This window comes from Lepidochelys kempii, chromosome 1 (genome assembly GCF_965140285.1).
Source record: "Lepidochelys kempii isolate rLepKem1 chromosome 1, rLepKem1.hap1, whole genome shotgun sequence".
In the NCBI taxonomy this organism is placed as follows: Eukaryota; Metazoa; Chordata; order Testudines; family Cheloniidae; genus Lepidochelys; species Lepidochelys kempii.
The window spans coordinates 274,520,791-274,526,400 of NC_136380.1; the positions used below are offsets into that span (position 1 = coordinate 274,520,791).

Here is a 5,610-nt window from a genome sequence, read left to right on the forward strand (position 1 = left end):
ACTCTTTACCAACATGGTGTCCGCCTGCATTCTAGTATTGAAGGGTTAATGTCTAGCTATTCCACCTGGAAGCAGGCGGGGCACACCCTGACTGTTTCCTAGGAGCAATGCACACATTGCTCTATCCAAGGACAAGGGCTAGATATGAACCCTGAGAACTTGATTGTTTGGACAGCAACTGTGGGAGGTTTCTTTAGCCTGGGCTCAAGGCCTGAGAACCAGGATTGTAGTAGATAGAGGATGGTAACTAAGCATATGAATCAACGTCATACATTCCTTTGTGTAGCAGTGTGTAATGCTTAGGGGGAGAAATATAATAAAAGGAGAAGGTGGAAGGCGGGGGGGGGGGGCAGAACAGCCCATCTCCGCTGACCAGCCTGTTTGCTTGCATAAAGCTGTGTTCTGTCTCATCACTGAACCGCAACAACTGGCGCCCAAACGTGGGGCCCTCAGCACTCACCTCGCCCGGCAAGGGTTTCAGACGCGTCACTCATCCACTTCGTGGATCCCGGTGAGTATTTTTCATTGTGGTAAGTATGGGAAGCTCCCTCTCTGCTTTGCAAGTGCAACACCGCAATGAGCTGCAGTATTTGCTGCGTAAGGCTCAGCATGACTGCCCGGCTCGAGAACTCACTCTCCTGCTACAGGAGGTGCGTGCCAAGTGCCCGTGGTATCCTGAAGCTGGAAGCCTTAAGCTAGCGGACTGGGAGCGATTGGGCCAGACATTGCACAAAGAGCCTCGGGCACCCGTGCAGGCTTTACATGCCTGGCACCTCTGCCGCGACGTGGTACAGCGTGTCGCTTCGCACAGACCCTCCCTCGCGAGGCTGGTGCTCTCGCCGCCCCCGTCCGCCCCTGCAGCCATCCCCCCTCCTGGCGATGCGACACAGCGTGTCGCCTCGGAAAGGCCCTCTCCAGCCGCAACAGAGGAGCTGCCGATCCTGCCACCCCCGTCCGCTCCTGCAGCCATCCCTCCCCCTGCTTCGCCCCCAGTGCCTCTATTACCACCGCCTCCCTGGCCTTCCCCACCGGAGCCGGTGTGTGATCACCCTCCCCGCGTGGGGCCCCCCGGAGAGTCATCTGCATCTGCTCAGAAGCTTTCGCTGGTGCAACAAATGGTTCACGCAGCGAAAGCTCGATCAGATCTTACAGCAGAGGAACTGGCTGATCTGGTCTCCGTTTGCCCGGTGACCTGGCAGAATGATGACCAGGGCAACCCCGTGGGCACCTGGACCACTCTGCCATACTCGGTGGTTAGAGAGGTAAAGAAAGCAATTCGTGAATTTGGCCTGACTAGCACCTTTGTGCGTGGTCTCATTGAAGGGATGGGTGCTGGGTACTCCCTAATCCCTGAGGATTGGAAAACGCTGCTGCGCATGATGTTGTCACCCAGTCAGTATGTTATTTGGCTTAGTGAGTATCGGCAGATGGCAGAACGCCAAGCCCAGGTATATAGAGAGCAAGGTATCATTTATGAGCATTTGGCAGGGGAGGGCCAGTTTGCTACTATTGAGATGCAGTCTCAACTCCCTCAGGTCGTCTTCCCCATTATTTCCACCTGTGCCCAGCATGCTTTCAAGAAGGTCCCGGATTCAGGCAAGCCTACCAAAAGCTTTGTCAGTATCCGTCAGGGTGCCTTAGAGTCCTTTTTGGATTTTACCAACAGATTGCAGGAGGCTATCCTCCGACAGGTGGATAACACTGAGGCAGCTCACAAGCTCCTGTTAAAATTGGCAGTTGAAAATGCAAATGAGGATTGCCACCGTGCTCTCCAGGCAGCACAAGTCTCTGGTATTTTAGAGCTCTCAGACATGCTGCGGGTGTGCCAGAACATTGGCACACAAGCCCACAAGGCTGGAGTTCTGGCTGCCGCCCTCAGAAAGACTGGGAAGGAGGGGAAGCGCTGTTACCGCTGTGGAAAGGAGGGTCATTTTCAGCGGGAGTGCCGCTCATCTAAGGCACCAGCCCGACCCTCAAAGAAGTGCCCCAAGTGTGGGAAAGGTTATCACTGGGCTAATCAGTGTCGTAGCAGGTCGGGAAACCGCGCGACGGGCCCCCCCCGAACCCAGGGCCAAACGGGGGTGTTTCCTACTCAGGCAATCGCTCCTCTGCCTTGGAATCCGTAGACTCTGAGGGCAGCGACTGCTGGAAGTGCAGGGCTTGATTTGATCATGCAGGAGGACACTGACTTTCAGCTGCCAGGGGAGGTCTGTGCCATACTTACACAGGTGACGGGACCTCTCCCTGCTGGCTTTGTAGGTCTTGTTCTCCCTCGCTCACATGCTGGGAAACAGGGCCTTTTTGTCATTCCAGGGGTCATTGATGCTGATTACACTGGCATTATTAAGGTTCAGGTGTGGACTCATCTTCCACAGTCGCTCCCGCGTGGACGGTCAATTGCACAATTGATTTTAGTCCCCTATCAGGTGCCAGCTGCCGAGGATCGAACTCGGGGTAGAGGAGGCTTTGGATCTACGTTGTCTCACTTGCCGTCTCACAGCGCGTCTTCTCCACTTGTTGCTCTGACGATGTCAGTCCGCCCCTCGAAACCTCAGTTAACACTTCTTTTAAATGATGTTCCTTTTACAGGGCTGGTGGACACTGGAGCTGACGTTACAGTGATTCGTGATCTGGAGTGGCCGGTTAGTTGGCCTACGGTTCCTTCTAAAGAGTTGTGGGGGATTGGAGGTAGCAAACCTGGGCGCCAAAGTTTGTCTTGGGTCACGGTCTCTAAACCAGGAGGCCGTGCCCTTGCTACAATCCGCCCTTTTGTGCTCCCTGTCCACCTCAATATTTGGGGCCGTGATTTACTTACAAAGTTAGACACCACCCTCGATATTAACATCTGATGGCTCTCCCCACCGAGGTGTAGTCACTTATCAGTTGGGTGACCCCCCTCGTTGGCATTCTCATTTTACACTGCCTCAGCGTTCGGCACAGCGTTCAGAATTAGCTGCTGTTATTTTGGCCTTTCAATCTTTTGCTGATTGTCCCTTTGATTTAATTGTGGATACCCATTATGTTTATCAGGTAATTGATCATTTACCCCTTGCCCTCATTACCCCTCAGGTTGATGCAGACCTCCTTCACCTGTTTTTGTCTTTACAGCATCTTCTTGCCACTCGTCATTTCCCTTACTTTGTTGCTCATATTCGCAGTCATACCCCTCTGCCTGGGCCACACACTGAGAGCAATGCACGCGCCGATCGCGCGTTGCGTGGTCAGGTAAATTCCCTTTTTTCTGACCCCATTGAAAGCCATGCCTTTTTTCATCAGTCTGCCTCTGTTTTGGCCCGGCAGTTTCACATTCCTGCTGATCATGCACGTTCCATTGTTCGTTCCTGCCCCCACTGTGCTGCTGCTGCTCCTACTTTTTCTTATGCCGTTAACCCCCGAGGTACCGCAGCAAATCAGCTGTGGCAAATGGATGTTACTCATGTACCACAATTCCGCCCCTATTCATTTTTACATGTTTCCGTTGATACTTATTCAGGCTTCCTTTGGGCAACCCCACAACGTGGGGAAGCCACTAACAAAGTTATTCACCATTTGCTGGCCTGCTTTTCTGTTATGGGTCGCCCTTGCCAAATTAAAACAGATAATGCCCCAGCCTACTGCTCTGCAGCCCTCTCCACCTTTTGTGCCCGCTGGGACGTCCGTCTTAAACACGGAATCCCTTATAATTCCACGGGCCAAGCCATTGTTGAACGTGCCAATCGCACACTCAAAACCTTGCTAGATAAACAATTAAAACAAGGGGAGCTGCGTCTCCGAACCTTAGGAGACATTCAACAACAAATGTATATCCTCTTGTTTACTTTAAATAATTTAACACTGAATGCAGATCAGCAGACCCCTGCGGATCGGCATTTTCACAAATCTGAGGTACTGGAAAGACCGCGTGTCTTTTACCGTCAGCTGCCCGATCCACAGTGGCTGGGCCCAGCACCTCTAATCACTTGGGGTCGGGGATATGCTGCTGTGTCTCTCCCTGCAGGACCGTTGTGGGTTCCAGCCCGGTGCGTGCGACCAGCACTTAAACAACATGGCATGGCACCAGGGGCTGTCGAATCCCATACCAGAGTTTCAGCTGACCTTGGAGGAGACCGCGTTGCCCCCCGAGTCGACAACGGCGGGACGGAAACGGAAGAGGCGTAGCGTCCCAAGCCAGCCCGTGACATGGGGAGCAGTAAAAGCGTTGGTCGCCACGGCTCAACGAAAACTGGCAGCAGATCAGCAGCCAGAAACTTCTAAGACTTTGTTTGTGGCGATTCTCGCCCAAATCACTGCTAATTCTGTGATGATTGTGTGCCTTTTGTGCCTGCTATTTTCTGTAGGGGTTGGCTCGGAAGCGCCTCCCCCGTTACAAGTCCGAAGGAGAATAAGACACTGTTCTCTGCTTATGCTAATCTTTTCTCCCAGTACTCTAGCATGGCTAATTGGGGCCCGGCCAACTATATTCTGCCTCGCACGGCTATATCCCTTCACACACCGTACCCGGCCGGGGCTCACAATGTCAGCTGTGCGCGTGTAGTTAACTGCACTAGTACAAAGGTGCCATTGGGCTGTCAAAAAATTTCTCAATCCCTTTTAAATTGTTCCCATGCTGTTAATGTTTCATATAATTATGGCCATATCATCCTACCATCAGGATGGGTTTTTACTTGTGGTTCATGCACCTTTAATTATATTCCTGCAAATTTAAGTGATGGCACCCTTTGCTGTCTTAGTAGAATGATACTTATATTGCCTTTTGCTGGTTACAATTGTAGTAAAAGAAGTGTACCCCTTTTAGATGATTATATTGCAGATGTTAAGCTTTTGGTTATTTTGTGTTTGTAATCATTGGGCTTATTTTTTGTTGTTGCTGTGTACAATGTATTCCTTCCTTGTTAAGACTTTGTAAAATTTTGCCCTGGAAAGCTCCCCAGGTTATGTCCTTGTCTGTCTGGGAGTTAAATAGCATGACAAAACAAATTGGCGGCTACCATGAGATGGCCAACTTCAATAAACAAAAAAGGGGAGATGAAGGGTTAATGTCTAGCTATTCCACCTGGAAGCAGGCGGGGCACACCCTGACTGTTTCCTAGAAGCAATGCACACATTGCTCTATCCAAGGACAAGGGCTAGATATGAACCCTGAGAACTTGATTGTTTGGACAGCAACTGTGGGAGGTTTCTTTAGCCTGGGCTCAAGGCCTGAGAACCAGGATTGTAGTAGATAGAGGATGGTAACTAAGCATATGAATCAACGTCATACATTCCTTTGTGTAGCAGTGTGTAATGCTTAGGGGGAGAAATATAATAAAAGGAGAAGGCGGGGGGGGGGGCAGAACAGCCCATCTCCGCTGATCAGCCTGTTTGCTTGCATAAAGCTGTGTTCTGTCTCATCACTGAACCGCAACATAGTATCACCAAGATGGTGCCAGCAGGATATTACCCAATAATGCTGTGTGGGTTGGTCCACCTAAACTCAGTAGACGTCTGTCTCTTTTAATACGTTAAACAGTAATTATAAAATGGCTAAAGAAATTATGTGACTGGTGAAGAGATCACATGCCCATGCCTCAAATATATTCTCAAAGTGAGATGAATGAATTATGAATGCAG

General features: G+C 50.8%; 1 long non-coding RNA gene across 2 annotated transcripts; it reads left to right on the plus strand.

The window, feature by feature from the left end:
- The first annotated feature begins 346 nt into the window (after nucleotides 1-346).
- Nucleotides 347-5,315, plus strand: LOC140905053 (uncharacterized). 2 transcript variants are annotated; one of them, XR_012156726.2, is made up of 3 exons: nucleotides 347-511; nucleotides 2,590-2,642; nucleotides 3,998-5,315. It is a non-coding gene; the product is annotated as an uncharacterized LOC140905053 (long non-coding RNA). The 2 variants fall into 2 exon arrangements; XR_012156725.2 differs by lacking the exon at nucleotides 3,998-5,315 and adding an exon at nucleotides 3,109-3,168.
- The last annotated feature ends 295 nt before the right edge of the window (nucleotides 5,316-5,610 follow it).